Consider the following 21,718-nt stretch of genomic DNA (forward strand, 5'->3'; position numbering starts at 1 on the left):
GCCATTTAATAACCAATACAAATGCCAAGATGCTATACAAAATATTCACAGTTAAAATAATTTTTAATTGTTTCTTAGTATTTCCTATATAATTCAATATACCACAGAAAAATACTATGTATTTTTCTTTCAAGTCTTCCTACAATGAAAAACTTAAAAACTTTGTACAAAACTTAGTTAGTAAACACAAACAAGTTTTGGTTTAATAGTTGGAGGTGAGAAATTAAAACAATCAGAATTTGTTTAGCTTGGTTTTGTAACTATTAGTCTAGCTAGTAAAAATTGCTGCTTTCAGACTTCAGGTATTCAAAAGATAAAAATAAAAATTTTTATAGTGTTTTTTCAGAAAATTTTTTTCTAAAATCGTTTTAGGAATCTATTCCACGTACTTCTTTGCAGCAAAGAGTATGCCTTCTGTATTAGGTCCTGGATTCATCTAATAGCAATGACCTAATTGTTGGATCCTTCTAAAGGCTCATCAATTATGATTGAACCTCCTGAATCATGATTTATTTATTTGATCCTAATCATGCTTTTGCCAATAACAGATCCAGCCAATTCTTTGGGAACAGTTACTTGTGTTGTAATAATAACTCCATCCAAATCACAGTATGTCATGCTCCCCTGCTGAAGAATAATCATACCCAGAATCAACCAGTGGTTTCTTCCCTGACCACTTACTTCTGTGTCCCAACCTCTGAATGCAAGCTCTGGAAATGAATCTGGTTCCTGATTACCCATGGGATGAAGACATGCAAGCTGCTCTGCAAAGCCTATTAGGCCTTGATGACCTGGCCTCTGACTACCTGTCAACCTTCTCTCCCTCCTTTCTCATCAGAGTCATTATACTCCAGTCATACCTAACTAATCCGCTGTTTCCTGAACATACTACACTTTCATTCCTCTGTCTGGAAAGCTTTCCCACCTTGACCTCCTGGCCAACTCCTACTCATTCTTCAAGTTAGCTCCTCGGGAAGGCTTTCCTAATTTCCCCATGAAGGAATGCATGCTGCTTCCTCTTTAGATCACATTCTATCTTCTACACTTGCTTCACTATGTTGTTACTGCTCTTCACATGTTTGTCTCCCTTAACTATGACTTCCCTGAAGGCAGAGTATAGATTTTAATGTTTATAATCACACAGAATAGCACAGTGCATGACACAAATAGGTGCTCAAGTCCTTCATGTCTTCATGTCTTCTTGTGTGTTGTGAACCAGACACTGTGACCCAAGTTGGCAATTCAAAACGAGCAAAAAGGCAAGGTCCCTGTGCTCAATGAGCTCACTATCTGGGAGAGAAACTGATGTTAATCAAATGATAATATTTATGAATATATCATTACAATTTGAAATAAGTGCTCTGAAAGACACACACACACACAAAAAATTCCTACCTAGGCTGGAGGAGGAGGGAGGAGGAGTGGCTAAGGAAGGCTCCCCTAGGAAAGCAGTGCTTACTGGCCATCTAGAGGATGAGTAATTAGAGATGAGGCTGAGGAGAAGAAATGGGCCAGAATATGAGGGATCTTTGCAAGACCATAACAAGGATTTAGTTCTTTTGTCCTTAGAGCAACATTAGGCATTGAAGGATTTTAAGGAGTTGACTGACATTATCAGACGTGTGATTTGCAAAGATGCTCAGGCAGCAGTTTGGAAAGTGAATTGAAGAAACAAATATTTATTGACTGCATTAACAAATTAATAAGTTAACTAACATGCTTAGCTAATTCTTGATTATTCACATTATGTTAGGCCCATTTAATTAGAATTTAAATTTTAATAATATCTTCTAGTGTAGCATTGTCCAATGGAAATTTAACATGAGTCACATACGTAATTTAAAATTTTACAGTACCTACATTTTAAAAACTAAAATGAAACAGGTGAAAATTTTAATAATGTATTCTACATAACCCACTGTATCTAAAATACTATTTCAACACGTACTCAATATAAAAATGTTATTAAATTTTGTACTAATCTTTGTAATCCAGTGTAAGTATTTTACATTTACAGTACATCTCTATTTGGATCACCACATATCAAGTGCTTAACAGCCACTGTGGCCAGTGGTACCATACTGGACAGTGCAGTTGTAATGCCTTCCCCAAGTGGTTTCCAAACCTGATTATACATCAGAAGTATACACAAAGACATTTGTTAAAAAGATTTCCCAATAGCTCTCTCCATTTTTATTAAGCTCTCTCCATTTTGATTGGTCTCTAGGAAGAGACCCAGAAATCTGGTTCTGATCAAGTACACCAAGTGATGGTGATGTAACTAACAGTCCATGGACCAGCATATGGGAATTACTGCATTGCCTCAAAGTTGGGAATATAACAAAACCTTTGTGAACATAATGAAACATCTTGCACCCTCGGAAAATTTGAGCAATGTCATGAGAAGCCCAGTAGGAAAGATGTTTGAGAATTTGAGATACACTTGAAGTAATTTCAGAAATTCATTGCCATCACTGCTTCTTAAAAGTTCAATCTGTAGAATTCAGTTCCTGAAAAGATAGCAAACTAACAATACCACTGCCTCCTGGAGTTCCCAAGTCTAATCCTGAAGATGTCGTGTAAGTGAGAGGATGATGATGGATCTTAGAGACTAACTCAGAAACACTGACAAACCCCTGGGAGATGAAAGGGAGTTGGGTACCATTGTGGTGGGAAAAGGAAAGCCTGGGGTCATAGATGAACACTGATGGAGATAAGGAGTAGAATGGAGAGATGGGCTGATTGTGCCTTCTTCTAACCACATTACCCTGGGTGGATCACAGCCCACGCCAACTCGATGTGGACATGAAAACAGCAGGTCCAGCCCAGCACCTGTCCAAGGAGGCAGAGTAACATGGGGGAGCTGATAACTATGTGTACAGGTTGGCTTGGAACAGTTCTCTCCTTTACTTCCTTCCACCCTGGGGTCTAGGAAGTAGCAGAGGATACAGTAGCTCTTGGAAAAGGGATGGCAAATGCAGGGGAACTGGGAGATAACCTACAGGCATGTTCTCTTCCTGGAAGGGCAAAATGGAACTAGCAGAACTCAGATTGTAACACAAGAGGCTTTTCACCCTGAGGTTCATCCATGCTCCCCTTTAGCGAACCCTCTTAAGAAAAAAAAAAATCACCAGAAAAAGAATTACAATCCTAGTCTCAGGCTTTTGATCCTCCCTTTCAAGTATGAATTACAGCTGAAGTTGCTGACACTCCCAAGGGAATAAGAGATCACAGAGGAAAATATTACAGCATCTGAGGAGTATAACTCACAAAAGAAATTTTTTTAGAAAACTAGACAATTTCTGCTAGAGGAGTAGAATTAATGGACCCAAAAAAATTGAGAAATTTTAAGTGAGTAAAAGAAATGCCACCAAAGAGATAAGGGAGAATGTTAGCAATATGAAGCAATAATAAGCTGGAGATACTGGTTATGAAAAATACGGTGATTGAAATGAACTCAGTGGATGGGTTGGCTGACAGACTGGACACCATCAGATAACAAATTAGTAAGGTAGAAATTAGTTAGGGATCTCTCCCAGAATGTATCTAGAAGCAATGAAGAGATGGGAAACATCAACGTTAAAGGATATGGAGAGAACCCTAATAAAACCTACAACATTATAAGAAAAGAGAGCTAATATCCTTCATTAACATTCATAAAAACGTAGGAACAAAATACTAGCTAACTGAATCAGACATATACATATATATAATATATAATGTGTAATAAAATAAATGAATTTAGAAAGGTTGCAGGATACAAAATCAACATATAGAAAAATCAATTGTATTTCTATAAGCTAGCAATGAAAAATTCAAAAATTAAATTAAATAATCCCTTTCAAAATCACTTCAAAAAGAATAAAATACTTAGGAATATATATAGCACGACATGCAAAAAAACTTTTACAATGAAAACTACAAAGCACTGTTAAGTGAAATTAAAGACAATCTAAGTAAATGAGTGACTTTACATTTTCATGGACTGTAAAACACACTACCGTTAAGGTGCCTGTTTCCTACCAATAAATCTATCAATTCTATACAATCCTTGTCAAAATCCTAGCAAGATCTTTTGTAGAAATTGGTAAACTGATCCTAAAATTTATATGGATATGCAAACGACCTAGAATAGCTAACATATTTTTGCAAAATTAGAAGGACTTAATTATCTTATTTTAGAACTTAATATAAAGTAATGATAATCAAGAGAGTGTGGTATTGGTACAAAGATAGACCTATAGCTCAATGAAATAGGATAGAAATTCCAGAAATAAATTCTTACATTTATGGTTACTTGATTTTTTTACAAAATGTCAAGGCAATTCAAAAGGGAAGAATAATAATTTTAACAAATGAGGCTAGAACAATAAGATATCCATATGCAAAAAAGAACTCAAACCATTACTTTGTAGTATATGTTAAAGAACAACTCAAAATGGATCATAGACCTAAATGTATGAACCACTATAAAGCTTCTAGAAAATATAGGAAAAAAATTTTTGGGACTTTGGTCTAGGCAAAAATTTACTAGTGTGACACAAAAAGCACAATTCATTTTAAAAGTAAATTGAACTTCACTGAAATATAAAACTTTTGCTCTTTAAAAGACACAATTAGGAAAATTAAAAATAAGTCTAGGGGAAAATATTTGCAAACCATACAAGGACTTGTCATTAATTATCTACTGCTGTGTAGCAATTGGCCCAAAAGTTAGTAGTTTAAAACAACAAATATCTATTATCTCACACAATTTTTGAATCTGAGGAATCTGAGTGCAGCTGTCAGTCAGAGCTGCAGTCATGTCAAGACTCGATTAGGACTAGAGAACGTGCTTCCAAACTCACTCACATGGTTGTTATCAAGCTTCAGTTCCTTGCTGTTTGTTACCCAGTGTATTAGTTTGATAGAGCTGCTATAACAAAATAGCACAAATTGAGTGGCTTAAATAACACAAACTTATTTTCCAAAAGTTCTGGAGGCTAGAAGTCCAAGATCACGGTGTCAGCAGGTTTTGTTCCTTCTGAGGCCTCTTTGAGTTGTAGATGACCTTCTTGCTGTGTCTTCGCATGGCTTTTCTCTGGGTGCACACATCCTTGATGTCTCCTTTTGTGTCTAAATTTCCTCTTCTTAAAAGAATTGGATTAGGGCCCACCTGAATGGCCTCATTTTAATTTAATCACCTCTTTAAAGGCCCTATCTCCAAACAGCCGCATTTTGAGGTACTAGGGGTTAGGGCTTCAACATTTGAATTTGGGAAGAACGTAATTCAGCCCATGACGGTCAGAGACTTCAGTTCCCTGACACATGGGCCTCCCTGTAGGGCTACTCACAACATGGCAGCTTATCTCTCCCAGAGTGAGTGATCTAGGAAAGAGAGTAAGAGAGCAATTGCCTGAGACAGAAACCACAGCCTTTTTTCAAACCTAACCTCAGGAGCAACATATTACTTCTGCTGCACACTACTGGTAACACAGACCAATCCTGGGACAATTTGGAAAGGTTCTACACATTGGTATGAATGACAGAAGCTGGAGATCATTGGGGAACACCTTGGTAACTATATAACAAAGACTTTTATCCATAATATATGAAGAACTACTATAATTTGATAATAAAAAAGACAAATAACAAAAATAGGCAAAAGATTGTCTTTTCATTTTGTCAGTGGTTTCCTTTTCTGTGCAAAAGCTTTTAATTTTAACTAGGTCCCATTTGTTTATTTTAGCTTTTATTTCCTTTACTTTAGGAGACAGATCCAAAAAAATATTGCTGCAATTTATGTCAAGAATGTTCTGCCTATGTTTTTCTCTAGGAGTTTTATAGTATCTGGCCTTACGTTTAGGTCTTTAATCCATTTTGAGTTTATTTTTGTGTATGGTGTTAGAGAATGTTCTGATTTCTTTCTTTTACATGTAGCTGTCCAGTTTCCCCAGTACCATTTATTGAAGAGACTGTCTTTTCTCCATTGTATAGTCTTGCCTCCTTCGTTGTAGATTAATTGACCATAGGTGCATGGGTTTATTTTTGGGTTCTCTATCCTGTTCCATTGATCTATGTGTCTGTTTTTATGCCAGTACCATAGTAGTTTGATTACTGTAGGTTCATAGTATAGTCTGAAGTCAGGAAGCATGATTCCTCAAGCTCTGTTCTTCTTTCTCAAGATATGACTGACAAAGAATCAATCTCCAAAATATACAAACAGCTCATACAGCTCAATATAAAAAAAAAAAAATCAAACAATGGGTAGAAGACCTAAATAGACATTTCTCCAAAGAGACATACAGATGGCTAATAGGCACATGAAAAGATGCTCAACACCACTAATTATTAGAGAAATGAAAATCAAAACTACAGTAACGTATCACCTCACACCAGTCAGAATGGCCATCAAAGATGCAAATGTGTGTTCACATGTCCAATCGTGAACTAACTTACATAAGTTAGTTCAAGTGTTTGGCATACATCATCACGTGCATGCATCCTCTAAAAGTGGTTGTGCTTTTGTGCACTTTACTGTACAGTACTGTATAGGATACAGTAGTACAGTATCTTTATTTCAAGCCCAGGATGTCCAGAAGCAAGTATAAAAGCAGCAGTGGTGTAGCTGGTACTGCTAAGAAGCACCAGGAATTGGAGGTCCAGAAAAATGATGAAGAGAGACAAGAGGAAGAAGAAGTAACTGAAGAACTGAAGACATTCACAATGCAGGAAATGGCAACAGGATTTTCTTTATCTGAGGAGGCACTATTAGTTTCTGAGGCACAGGGCCCAAACGTAGAACGGTACACGAAGGTTGCAGCAGCCATTCAGAATACAATCCAGTGCTACTGTGTCATCTATGACAAGAAAATAAGAGCTACTACCCAGACATCACTGGATTGTTTTTTCAAGAGGGTAGATAGAATTGAATCTAGCAAGGAACCAGAACCTGTGCCTGTGAGTGAAAATGCAGCTTTCCCTCCGTCTCCTATTGCTGATGATCCTTCAGCTCTACCATCTCCCACCTCCTCTACCTCCTCTAGTCAGTAACTCTTCTTGCCTGTTCACTTGATGCCAGCCCCTGTATGCCAGCTGTTGTACTGTACTACTGTACTTTTCAAGGTACTGTACTGTAAGGTTAAAAATGTTTTCATTATTTTTGGGGTCTTTTTATGTATTATTTGTGTGAAAACTATTATAAACCTATTACAGTACAATACTGTAGAGCCGATCGTGTTAGTTGGGTACCTAGGCTAACTTTGTTGGAATAACGAACAAACAGGACTTACGTAGGTACTCTTGGAATGGAACTTGTTCACATGTAGGGGACTTACTGTATTTACAATAGCCAAGACATAGAAGCAACCTGAATGTCCATCAACAGAGGAATGCATAAGGAAGATGTGGTACATATATACAATGGAATATTACTCAGCCATAAGAAAGAATGAAATAATGCCATTTGCAATAACATGGATGGACCTAGAAATTATCATATTAAGTGAAGTAAGTCACACAGAGAGAGACAAATATCATATGATATCACTAATGTGTGGAATCTAAAAAAAGATACAAATTAACTTATTTACAAAACAGACTCACAGCCATAGAAAACAAACTTATGGTTACCAAAGGGGGTAGCAAGTAGGGGAAGAGATAAATTAGGAGTTTAGAATTAACATATACACAGTACTACACATAAAATAAATAAGAAATACTACTGTATAGCACAGGAAACTATACTCGGTACTATACTCAGTACAAGATACTCAGTATCTTGTAATAACCTATAATGAAAAAGAAGCTGAAAAACAGTATTTGAATTTTATGTATAACTGAATCACTTTGCTGTACACCTGAAACTAACACAACGTTGTAAATTAACTATACTTCAATAAAATAAAATTTTTTTAAAAATGAGAAACAAACAACAAAAAAATGGGCAAAAGAACTGAATAGACATTTTTCCAAAGAGAAAATGCAGATGGCCAACAAACACATGAAAAGATGCTCAACATCACTTATCATCAGGGAAATGCAAATCAAAACCACAATGAGATGTATCATCTCATACCTGTCAGAATGTATATCATCAAAAAGAACAGAAATAGATAAATGGTGAGACAAGATGGCTGAGCAGAAGGACTTGAGTTCACCTCCTCTCACGAAAACACCAAAATCACAACTAACTGCTGAACAACCACCGACAAAAAAGACAGGAACCTACCAAAAAAGATATTCTACATCCAAAGACAGAGAAGAAGCCACAACGAGATGGTAGGAGGGGCACATTCATGATACAATCAAATCCCAAACCTGCCAGGTAGGCGACCCCAACACTGGAAAATAATTATATCGCAGAGGTTCTCCCACAGGAATGAGAGTTCTGAGCTCCACATCAGGCTCCCCTGTCTGGGGGTCAGGCATCGGGAGGAGAAGCCCCCAGAGCATTTGGCTTTAAAGGCCAGCGGGGCTTGATTGCAGGAACTCCACAGGACTAGGGGAAACAGAAACTCCACCCTTAGAAGGCACGCATCAAGGTCTCATGTGCACCAGGACACAGTGAAAAAGCAGTAACTTCATAGGAGCTTGGGTCAGACCTACCTGCTGGTATCGGAGGGTCTCCTGGAGAGGCAGGGGGGCAACTGTGGTTCACTGTGGGCACAGGGACACTGGTGGCGAAGGTACCAGGGATTATTCATAGGTGTGAGCTCTCCTGGAGGCTGCCATTTTGACACCGAGACCTGGCCCCACCCAACAGCCCACAGGCTCCAGTGCTGGGATGCCTCAGGCCAAACCACCAACAGGGCGGGAACACAGTTCCACCCATCAGCAGACAGGGTGCCTAAAGTCTTCCTGAGCCTACAGCCACCTCTAAACACAACCCTTGACACAGCCCTCCCCACCAGAGAGATAAGACCCAGCTCCACCCACCAGTGGGCAGGTACCAGTCCCTCCTACCAGTAAGCTTGCTCAAGCCTCTAGACCAGCCTCACCCATGACGGGGCAGACACCAGAAACAAGAGGAAGCAGAATCCTGCAGCCTGCAGAATGGAGACTACAAACACAGAAAGTTAGACAAAATGAGACGTCAGAGGAATATGCTCCAGATGTGGGCACAAGACAAAACCCCACAAATACAACTAAGTGAAGGGGAGATAGGCAACCTACCAGAAAAAAAATTCACAGTAATGACAGTAAAGATGATCCAAATCTCTGAAAAAGAATGGAGGCACAGACCAAGATATAAGAAATGTTTACCAAAGACCTAGAAGATTTAAAGAATAAACAAACAGAGTTGAACAGTACAATAACTGAAATAAAAAATACACTAGAAGGAATCAATAGCAAAATAACTGAGGCAGAAGAATGTATAAATGACCTGGAAGACAGAATGGTGGAAATCACTGCTGCAGAAGAGAATAAAGAAAAAAGAATGAAAACAAATGAGGACAGTTTAAGAGACCTCTGGGACAACATTAAATGCACCAACATTAGCATTATAGGGGTCTCAGAAAGAGAAGAGAGAGAGAAAGAGCCTGAGAAAATATTTGAAGAGATAATAGCTGAAAAATTCCCTAACATGGGAAAGGAAACAGTCACCCAAGTCCAGGAAGCACAGGAAGTCCCATACAGGATAAACCCAAGGAGGAAGACACTGAGAGATATATTAATCAAATAGACAAGAAAAACAGAGAAAATATTAAAAGCAACAAGAGAAAAGCAACAAATAACATACAAGGGAGTCCCCATAATGTTATCAGCTGATTTTTCTGCAGAAACTCTGCAGGCCAGAAGGGAGTGGCATGATATACTTAAAGTGAAAAAAGGGAAAAACTTACAACTAAGAATACTCTACCCAGCAAGGCTCCCATTCAGATTCGACAGAGAAATCAAAACCTTTACAGACAAGCAAAAGCTAAGAGAATTCAGCACCACCAAACCATCTTTACAACAAATGTTAAAGGAACTTCTCTAGGCAGAAAAGAAAAGGCCACAACTAGAAACAAGAAATTTACAAATGGGAAAGCTCACTAATAAAAGCAAATATACAGTAAAGGTAAGAAATCATCCACAAACAAGTATGATATCAAAACGAGCAATCGTGAGAAGAGGAAAGTAAAAATGCAGGATACTAGGGATGCATTTGAAAATTAAGAGACCAGCAACTTTACAACAATCTTGTATATATATGGACTGCTATATCAAAACCTCACGGTAACCAAAAACCAAAAATCTACAATAGATATACACACAAAAAAGAAATAGGAATCCAAACACAACACTAAAGAGCGTCACCAAAGAAGAAGAGAAGAGAACAAAAGAGGAAGGGAAGAAAAAGATCTACAAAAACAAATCCAAAACAATTAACAAAATGGCAATAAGAACATACATATTGGTAATTACCTGAAATATAAATGGATTAAACACTCCAACCAAAAGACACACTGGCTAAATGGATACAAAAACAAGACCCATATATATGCTGTCTACAAGAGACCCACTTCAGATCGAGGGACACACACAAACTCAAAGTGAGGGGATGAAAAAAGGTATTCTATGCAAATGGAAATCAAAAGAAAGCTGGGGTAGCAATACTCATATCAGACAAAATAGACTCTAAAATAAAGACTGTTATAAGAAACAAAGATGAACACTACATAATGATCAAGGGATCGATTCAAGAAGAAAATGTAATAATTGTAAATATATATGCACCCAACATAGGAACACCTCAATATATAAGGCAAATGCTAACAGCCATAAAAGAAGAAATCGACAGTAACATAATAATAGTTGGGGACTTCAACACCCCACTTACATCAATGGTCAAATGATCCAGACAGAAAATCAATAAGGAAACACAGGCCTTAAGTGACACATTAGACGAGATGGACTAAATTAATACTTATATAGCATTCCATGCAAAGGCAGCAGAGCACACACTCTTTTCAAGTGCAGATGAAACATTCTCCAGGATAGATCACATGCTTGGTCATAAAACAAGTTTCAGTAAATTTAAGAAAACTGAAATCTTATCAAGCATCTTTTCCGACCACAACGCTGTAAGATTAGAAATCAACTACAAAGAAACGACCATAAAAAACACAAACACGTGGAGGCTAAACAATATGCTGCTAAAGAACCAATGGAACACTGAAGATATCAAAGAGGAAATCAAAAAGTATCTAGAGACCAATGAAAATGAAAATACAATGATCCAAAACCTATGGGACGCAGCAAAAGCAGTTCTAAGAGGGATGTTTATAGCAATACAATCTTACCTCAGGAAACAAGAAAAATCTCAAGTAAACAACCTAACCTTACACCTAAAGGAACTAGAGAAAAAAAGAACAAAAATTCCAAAGTTAGTAGAAGGAAAGAAATCATAAAGATCAGAGCAAAAATAAATGAAACAGAGATGAAGAAAACAATAGAAAAGATCAAAGAAACTAAAAGCTGGTTCTTTTGAAAAGATAAACAAAATTCTTAAACCTTTAGCCAGACTCACCAAGGAAAAAAAGGGAGAGGTCTCAAATCAATAAAATTAGAAATGAAAAAAGAGAAGTTACAACAGGCACCACAGAAATACAGAGGATCATAAGAGACTACTACAAGCAACTACATGCCAATAAAATGGACAACCTAGAAGGACAAATTCTTAGAAAGGTACAATCTCCCAAGACTGAAACAGGAAAAAATAGAAAATTTGAACAGACCAATCACAAATACTGAAATTGAAACTATGATTTGAAAACTTCCAACAAACAAAAGTCCAGGACCAGATGGCTTCACAGGCGAATTCTATCAAACTTTTAGAGAAGAATTAACATATCCTTCTAAAAATAGTCCCAAAAATTGAAGAGGAAGGAACACTCCAAACTCATTCTATGAGACCACCATCATCCTGATACCAACACCAGACAAAGATACCAAACACACACACAAAATTACAGGCTAATATCACTGATGAACACAACACAAAAATCCTCAACAAAATACTAGAAAACTGAATCCAACAATACATTAAAACAATCATACACCATGATCAAGTGGGATTTATCCCAGGCATTCAAGGATTTTTCAACACCTGCACATCAAACAGTATGACACACCACATCAACAAACTGAAGAATAAAAACCATATGATCATCTCAATAGATGCAGAAAAAGCTTTTGACAAAATTCAACACCCATTTATGATAAAAACTCTCCAAAAAGTGGGCACAGAGGGAACATACCAACAACATAATAAAGGCCACATATGACAAACCTACAGCTAACATACTCAATGGTGAAAAAATGAAAGCATTTCCTCTCAGATCAGGAGCAAGACAAGGACACCACTCTTGCCACTTTTATTCAACGTGGTTTTGGAAGTCCTAACTATGGCAATCAGAGAAGAAAAAGAAATAAAGGGAATCCAAATTGGAAAACAAGTAAAACTGTCACTGTTTGTAGATGACATGATACTACACATAGAAAATCCTAAAGATGTCATCAGAAAACCACTAGAGCTAATCAATGAATTTGGTAAAGTTGCAGGATACAAAATTAATACACAGAAATCTGTTACATTTCTATAACTAACAACAAAAGATCAGAAAGAGAAATTAAGGAAACAATCCCTTATACCATCACATCAAAAAGAATAAAGTACCTAGGAATAAACCTACCTAAGGAAGCAAAAGGCCTGTACTCAGATACTGATGAAAGAAATCGAAGATTACACAAACAGATAGAAAGATATACCATGATCCTGGATTGGAAGAATTCATATTGTCAAAATGACTATACTACCCAAGGCAATCTACAGATTCAATGCAATCCCTATCAAATTACCAATGGCATTTTTTGCAGATCTAAAAGAAAATATCTTAAAATTTGTATGGAAACACAAAAGACCCCAAAGAGCCAAAGCAATCTTGAGAAAGAAAAATGGAGCTGGAGGAATAAGGTTCCCTGACTTCAGACTATACTATAAAGCTACAGTAATCAAGACAGTATGGTACTGGCACAAAAACAAACTTATAGATCAAAGGAACAGGATAGAAAGCCCAGAAATAAACCCATGCACCTATGGTCAATTAATCTACAACAAAGGAGGCAAGACTATACAATGGAGAAAAGACAGTCTCTTCAATAAGTCGTACTGGGAAAACTGGACAGCTACATGTAAAAGAAAGAAATTAGAACATTCTTTAACACCATACACAAAAATAAACTCAACATGGATTAAAGACCTAAATGTAAGGCCAGATACTATAAATCTCTTAGAGGAAAACATAGGCAGAACACTCTTTGACATAAATCGCAGCAATATCTTTTTGGATTCACCTCCTAGAGTAATGAAAATAAAAACAAAAATAAACCAGTGGGACCTAATTAAACTTAAAAGCTTTTGCACAGCAATGGAAATCATAAACAGAACAAAAAGACAACCCATGGAATGAGATAAAATATTTACAAATGAAGCAACTGACAACAGATTAATCTCCAAAATATACAAATAGCTCATGCAGCCCAATATCAAAAAAACAAAAAAACCCAATCAAAAAATGGGTGAAAGATCTAAATTGATATTTGCCCAAAGAAGACATACAGATGGCCAAAAAGCACATGAAAAGATGCTCAACATCACTAATTATTAGAGAAATGCAAATCAAAACTACAATGAGGTATCACTTCACACCAGTCAGAATGGCCATCATCAAAAAGTCTACAAGAAATAAAAGCTGGACAGGGTGTGGAGAAAAGGAAACCCTCCTACACTGTTGGTGGAAATGTAAATTGGTAGAGCCACTATGGAGAACAGTATGGAGGTTCCTTAAAAAACTAAAAATAGAGTTGCCATACGATCCAGCAATCCCACTTCTGGACATATATCCGGAGAAAATCATGCTTCGAAAAAACATATGCACCCCAATATTCATTGCAGCACTATTTACAATAGCCAAGACATGGAAGCAACCTGAGTGTCCACTGACAGAGGAATACATAAAGAAGATGTGGTACATATATACAATGGAATATTACTCAGCCATAAAAAAGAATGAAATAATGCCATTTGCAGCAATATGGATGGACCTAGAGATTATGATACTAAGTGATGTAAGTAAGTCAGACAGAGAAAGATAAATATCATATAATATCACTTATATGTAGAATCTTAAAAAAAAAGATACAAAATAACTTAATTACACAACAGAAGCAAACTCACAGACAGAGAAAACAAACTTATGTTTACCAAAGGGGAAAGGTGGGGGGAGGGATAAATTAGGAGTTTGGGATTAACATATACACACTACTATATATGAAATAGATACTGAACAAGGACCTACTGTATAGCACAGGGAACTCTACTCAATATTCTGTAATAATGTATATGGGAAAAGAATCTGAAAAAGAGAATTATACATATATTATATGTATAATTGAATCATTTTGCGGTACACCTAAAACTGACACAACATTGTAAATCAACTCTACTCGAATATAAAATAAAAATGTTTTAAAAATATCAAAAACAATATGTGAAACAAGCTTTATCTTGATTCAAACTATTCCAGAAGATAAATCTAAGAAAAAAGTTATAAAACCTATTTTTAAACAACAGCATCAAGAAAAATAAGTATATGCAATCCCTAGTTGACTACTTAGAAGGGTAATATTCATTTAGATGAATCTTAAAATAAAGTTTTACTATACTATGATCACATTTAATCCATGCATACCCTCCTGATAAGCCAAAAGAATTAGTCTCACTTTGTCCATTTCAGTAGAGAAAACTACTTTGAACTCTAGCAACCCATAGCATTCTAAGAACCTCCAAGAATTCCACAATGTTTTTTACCTTCTCCTGGCTCAAAACTTTATACATAAATGAGTATGTAAAAAATCCAGAACCAGAGAGACAGAAAAAGAGAGAGAGAGAGAGAGAGGGACTCATTGAGAATGAGAAAAGAAAAACCATAACTCTAAGGCTCTAAAAAGCCTTGAATTTTAGGCATAAGTTTCACATATTTCTTGGAAAAAGTCTCCCAATTCTGAATTCATTCAATGAAAACTGAGCAATTCAAAAAAACAACAAAAAACAAACAAAACTATGTACACTGTTGGTGGGAATAGGAATTCACGCAGTCACTGTGGAAAACAGTATGGAGGTTTCTCAAAATACTAAAAATAGAACTACCATATGACCCAGCAATTCCACTCCTGGGTATATATCTGAAGAAAACAAAAACACTAATTTGAAAGGACACACGCACCCCAGTGTTCATAGCAGCATTATTTACAATTGCCAAGATATGGAAGCAACCTAAGGGTCCATTAACAGATGAATAGATAAAGACGAGGTGGTATGTCTTTACAATGGAATACTACTCAGCCATAAAAAAAGAACGAAATTTTGCCATTTGCAGGAACATGGATGAACTTGGAGAGCATTATGCTAAGTGAAATAAGTCAGACAGATAATGTATTATATCACTTATATGTGGAATCTATAAAAATACAACAAACTAGTGAATATAACTGTTACTCAATGCAAGTCCATGTGCCCAACACACAGTGAAGCCAAACAATATCAAAATGTTGGAGCCTGGAGCAGAGAAAGGTTTACTGCAGGATCATGCAAGGAGACGGGTGGCTCAGGCCCTAAAAACCCCAAACTCCCCAAAAGCTTCTAGCAAAGCCTTTTATAGGAAAGGTGAGGGAGGGGCGTGGTTAGTTGTTGCAAACTTCTTGGTGTCAGATCCTTTGTTTTTGAGGTCAGGTAATAGGTCACGATGTTCCTGTAAACTTCCACCGAAACAAAGGTTATTCTCTGTTCTGACAAGAGAGGGCAAGGACTCAAGGTTCAACTTTTGACCTCCGAGGTCCAAGCCCTGTCTAAGAGGAAGGGGTCCCTTCGCGGGCTGGTTACCCTGCCCAGGAGCCTTCGTCCAGTACCCAGTCCGGGTCCTCCCACCAGTGCCCAGACCCAGCTGAGGAGGCAGATCTCAGTCGGTGGCACCCTCAGGGCCAAGTCCCAGACCCTGCCCAGCCATCACCAGTGAGGAAGCAAGGTGCCCAGGACTCAACTGGCCCTCAGGCTCCTCAGGCCACCCAAATGGGTGCTGGATTTCCCGGACTGCAACCCATGGACACGGCTGCCACCGTTAAGTCGCAGAGGTGGGGATGGGGGAGAGGGTCGCTGCTGCTTCAAGGCCTGGGTCCGGCCAGTGGGTGGCTGTGGTGAGGGCTCTGGGGCCCTGCAGGACACAGCCCTCAGCCTGTCCCCGGCTCCCCAGCTCACCCGCCGGCCCAAGGCCAGGGGGCCTGGAGGGCCCCAGAGAGAAGGCTGAGATCCGCCTCTCACAGCACTCTCTGCCCCGAGGAACACTGCATGCAGACTGTTGGCAGAGTGGGACCTCTAACCGCCAAGCATTAACGGTCGCGTGCTAATAGCTGTGCGTTCACCCCGCCGCTACTCATAACACAAAAGAAGACTCACGGATATAGAGAACAAGCTACTGGTAACCACTTGTGGCGGGGGCAGGAGGGGCAATATAAGAGTGGGGGAGTGCGAGGTGCAAACTCTTTGTTGTAAGGCAGGCTCAAGGATGTATCGTACCAAGACAGGGAATACAGCCAACACTGTGTAATAACTAAATGGAAAATAACCTTTTAAAATTGTATTAAATTTTTAAAATTTTTTAAACTTAAAAAGTAAAAGGTAACATAAGAAAAAATAGGCAAAAGATTTGAATAAACATTTCACTAATAAACATTTCACATACGAATGACCAGTAAGCACATGAAAAGATACTCAACATCATTACTGGTCATTAAGAAAATGCAAATTAAATTCACAGTGAGATACCACTATACACCCATAATCAAAAAGACTGACCATACCAAATTTGGGCAAGAAATGTAGAGAAACTGGAACCCTAATACTTTGCCAGTGGGAATGTAAAATGGAATAGCTATTTTGGGAAACAGTTTGACTATTTCTTAAAAAATTAAACATAAACTTTCTACATGGCCCAGAAATACCACTCCCAGGTACCTATCTACTCAAGGGAAATGAAAATATATATATACACAAAGACTTATATGTGAATGTGGAAGCAGAATTATTCATAACCAAACCTGGAAGCAATCCAAATGTCCACCAGTTAGTAAAGGAATGAACAAAATGTGATATATCTATACAATGGAATATTATGCAGAAATAAAAAGGGAACAAACTACCAATACATGCTACAACATGGGTAAGCTTCAAAAACTTTACGCTAAATGAAAGAAGCCAAACTCAAAAGACCACATATTGTATGATTTCATATGACACTTCTAAGAAAGGCAAATCTATAGAGATAGAAAACAGATCAATGGTTGCCTGGGAACAGAGACTGACTGCAAATGGAAACAATGGAATTTGGGGCGAAGATGGAAATGTTCTAAAACTGGACTGTTGTGATGGTTGCACAACTACATAAATTTAAAGTTACTGAATTGTAAGTTTATAATAGGTGTATCTTTTTAATAGGTGTATTTTTACGTGAATTATACCTCAAGGAAGCTGTTACAAATAGCACACAATAAAACAACACTATGTATTTCACAAAGACATGTTTACGTAAGGAACCATATCAAATGCATGAGAGTGAGGGGGAGAGTAATGAGAGTGGAGATGTACAAATGACAAAAACATTAAAGAAAGGGTTGTCGCACATGGTGAGAATGTGCCGAGAACTGGGGAATGTGATTATCTCAGCTTTGTCCTCCACAGTCTGAAAGAGAGAACAAGTAAGCTGTCATCAGTGAACCTTTCAAAATTACTAGTAGAATGAGGAAAATAATACTTATAATTATAAAATGCTTTACTGTTTAAAAGCTCACATACATTTTCTCATTTCTCAAAACAGCTCTGTTAAATAGCTATAACTATCTCCATTTTACAGATGAAGAAACCAAATTAGACGTGGCGTGGTCACACAACTAGTGGCTACTAGTAGCTAGTAGCATGTAGCTTGGAGACTTAAACCCAGTACTTTTCCCATTGTCATCTAAGAACACTGCCCAGATCAAACTGGTCTTCCCTGACAACTCCACAATCATGTTTACACTAAGAGATCCTACCCCCCTTACTTTGCTGATCCAATCAGACTCTTCCCCAGACATTTGGAATTGGACAATAGTGAGTCTCCACGACTACACGCACTGAGGATATATAAACCTGGGGGTTGTGGAGTGGCTGTATTTTTTAACAAGGTACATGGGAAAGAGATACACCTAGCCTTCAAAGAAAGAAGAACGAAGTGGATTCAGTGACAAAAGGCCCTGTGGCCACCGAGGCAAATACACATTCACACTGTGGTAGCCATGGAGAGATGCCACCCGGATCCCCCTTCAAAGAACTTGATACCCAGCCACAAGAAGTGCAGTCATCAGCCTCCAGCTGTCAGCTCCAGCTGCAGAGAAGCCTACTGCCCAAGATCACGTCCTTTCTGGGGCAGTCTGCATCTGGTGACTGAGCGGGGTCAGATATAAAGCATGGAGCAGTTCTGCCTGATGCAGGACACTCGAAAGAAAACGCTTTCTCCAGAGCGACCCGGCAAGTTGGCCAAGGATTTGTCAGACCTGCATCACATCTTAAATTCTCTCTCTGACCAATCCTGCTTCCTCCTCCTTCCTTTCACAGGCATTGAACCCTAATAACTCCTATCAGCGTCTGTTTCTCAGTAACCCAACATGCAACCCATCACAACACATGCCCACAAGATAAAATTCAGGCTTCCAAGCTTTCTGGTTCCTGCCTCTTGTGTGGACCCAGCTGCACTTCCACTTTCCAGCCTTTCTTTTAACCAGGCTCAGGTGCGAACAAAGGCTTTGACCAGATCATTAATTTTCTGTTAGAGTACTGCCACTAATAGCCACGTAATCTTGAGCAAATCATTTTATTTCTCTGGGTCTTCACTTTCTTACTTGTCCATTGAGTGGTCAGGAAAGGCCCTCCTAATATTTACCCTATAGTCAACCAGACAGCTGATTACACACTGCCTGCTGAGCCACCAAAATGGTTTTCACCATCCATAATATACACTCTCTCATGGTATTTCAGTCTTAGCTTAGATGCTTTCCTAGAAAGTATCCCCAGCTTTCTAGCTGTTAAATTGAACTCAACTATGATTTCGGCAAAGGGCCAGCTCCCAAAGTGAGTAGGAGAGCTGCACTATGGATGCCTGGTGCAGGGCTGGGAGACAGAGATGATAGAGGATAGCATGAAGGTTCAATCCTATACTGCAGGAGCTGGGCTTGTCCCTCTACTCCATTGAGGTAGAAAAGGGAGGGAAAGGGGTTTGAGGAACTGGATAGGAATTCAATGATAGGCCCACAAACAACTTCATTCCCCCGTCCCTGCCATGTCTGTCCCTGCAGGCAATACCCTTGCTCTATACTCCAACAACCCAAAGTTCTCTCCGGCAGGACCACTCAAGTTCCCCTTTTCCTTCAAAACTGCCATTTAACAACATCACCACAGCCTCTGATACCTCCATCAAAACTACAGTCCTAAAGTGTTGATTGTTTAACTTAGTTAAGTGACTAGCTGTGATACTCTCAAGAATCCTTACTGGTTTAACGATATTCCCTCCAGTGACTGTGAAAACAACACACAGATTACAAGAACAAATGTAGGAAAACGACAAATATCCAAAATACTCCAAAGCGTTTTTGCTTCTGGTGTCTGATTTGTAGTTTCACAACTTTCTCTGTGATCTTAAATGGACATCCGTTATTCTCTTGAGAGTAAACACTTCCTCTTGTTCTCATCCCCCAAATGTTGTCTTTAGCAAGGCCACATGGATTCTTTCTGTCATTTAGCCCCTATTCCTAGTATAAACATGTAATCTGGCCTGCAAATCTGAGACAGGCTGGGACCTAGGACCCTTTGCTGCAGTGCCTGCACCTGGAGAAAGAGTAACAGAATACAAAGAAACTATAAGGGACTAAAAATAACTGTGTGCATGTGCAGGTGGGGCAAATTAAAAACAACAAGATACAAAAAGACCAAAAACCCAACTGCCACTTCTCAGGAGTCTGCAGCAAAAGCAGGGTACTGCACTTGTACCCTGCACACAGCACCACCAAGGAGATAGGCAGACCACCTAACCCCTCAGGCGGACCCCTAGACCCACCCCTATCCTCACCGCATGTAAAGGAACCAGCTCCCTCCTGCCCCCCCCCCCACCCCAAGAGCCAACAAAGGCACCTGTTATTTGTTTTCGCTCCCTTGTGCTGCAGCACAAGTCCCAATAAAGTCTTACCTGATTTTCTTATCTGGCCTCTTATCAATTTCTATTAATTAAGGAGTCCAAGAACCCTGGTCGGTAACAGGGTTACCAGTCAGGCTCTTTTTGACTCCATGGGTAGCTGGCACCTCTAAGTATACTGAAAAAACTCTGTCCATATGACTCCTTTGGAAGCCTCTTCCTCTTAACCCATAAGAAAATTTTATGAAACTTTCCCAACTTACTTCAGTGCAACTGCCAGTGCTACAGTATCAGTGGAGCCCCAATTAAGGTTTCAAAATTTCCTCATTCTGCTCACCCATTCAAAATTCCCATTCCCTGATGAACATGTCAATGAGTGATAACAGTTAAATGCCCTGCAAACCATAACAGGATTTGAGGGATTGGCACAAAGCAGCCCACAGCTAAAAATCCATTTCTTTGAAGTCTCCTTATGCAGAGAGAAAAATATGAATCTCACAGACATCATGTAAAGATTAGGTGAAAATGCCTAATGCCCAGTATGTAATATTAATTTTCAAAAGTAACTGAAACGGATGACAGGATAGTTTTTGTTTTCTGTGTTTTTTTTTTTTTAAGATGTTCTAGTCCTGGGGGTTGGATTTTTGGTCCAGTCTTTAAATATGTGTGTGTTTGATATATATATATATATATATATATATATATATATATATATATATATATATATATATATATATATATATATATATATATATATATATATATATATATATATATATATATATATATATATATATATATATATATATATATATATATATATATATATATATATATATATATATATATATATATATATATATATATATATATATATATATATATATATATATATATATATATATATATATATATATTCACCTAGAGAGAATCCTGTAAGATGCTGTAAATGGGGAACTGGCTGATGCCGGCTGTTACTGACAAAGAAGTGAAAGAATTAAAGTTAATGCCCTCTTTCCTACCTGAAACCTATCAGGATTCCCAGTAATAATAGCGACCATATGTTGAGTTTCATCACTGCTAGCTTATTTCCATGCATGATTACACTTAATCATCAAAATAAACTAAAAGATTTGTAATACCATCGTCTCTGGAGTACTGCTGAAGAAACTGAAGCGTGGAGAGGCGTAATAACAGGTGTTTCTTCCATTTTCATGCAAGTTCAGAACAGATTAGGGTGGGTCTTCCCATTACAAAGCTGTGAGGATTCCGCTTCTCCCCACCCCGGCGCAGAGAGCCTCTGCTCTTTTTAAGCGGAAGCGTGTGGCCACGTGCATAAGGCGCGGCCTCCCCAAGGGAAGGGTTTGGCAAAACCCCGCCCCGAAGGCGGGATGACAGTGGGCGTGGCCTCACGCGGATCCCGGAGGGTCTGTGCCCGACTGCAGCAGAGCCGTAAAGAGCTCCACGAGTCGTGAAGC

At 38.3% G+C, this 21,718-nt stretch overlaps 1 long non-coding RNA gene across 1 annotated transcript in view; it reads right to left on the minus strand.

Annotated features, from left to right (window-relative positions):
* Positions 1-21,610, minus strand: part of LOC309636977 — a 59,550-nt gene extending 37,940 nt beyond the window's left edge. Inside the window, exon 1 of the long non-coding RNA XR_014250333.1 lies at positions 21,383-21,610. This is a non-coding gene — a long non-coding RNA (uncharacterized lncRNA). The remainder of the gene's footprint in view (positions 1-21,382) is intronic.
* Positions 21,611-21,718: the final 108 nt, after the last annotated feature.

This window comes from Balaenoptera physalus (assembly GCF_965194825.1).
Source record: "Balaenoptera physalus genome assembly, chromosome: 1".
Taxonomy (NCBI): Eukaryota; Metazoa; Chordata; class Mammalia; order Artiodactyla; family Balaenopteridae; genus Balaenoptera; species Balaenoptera physalus.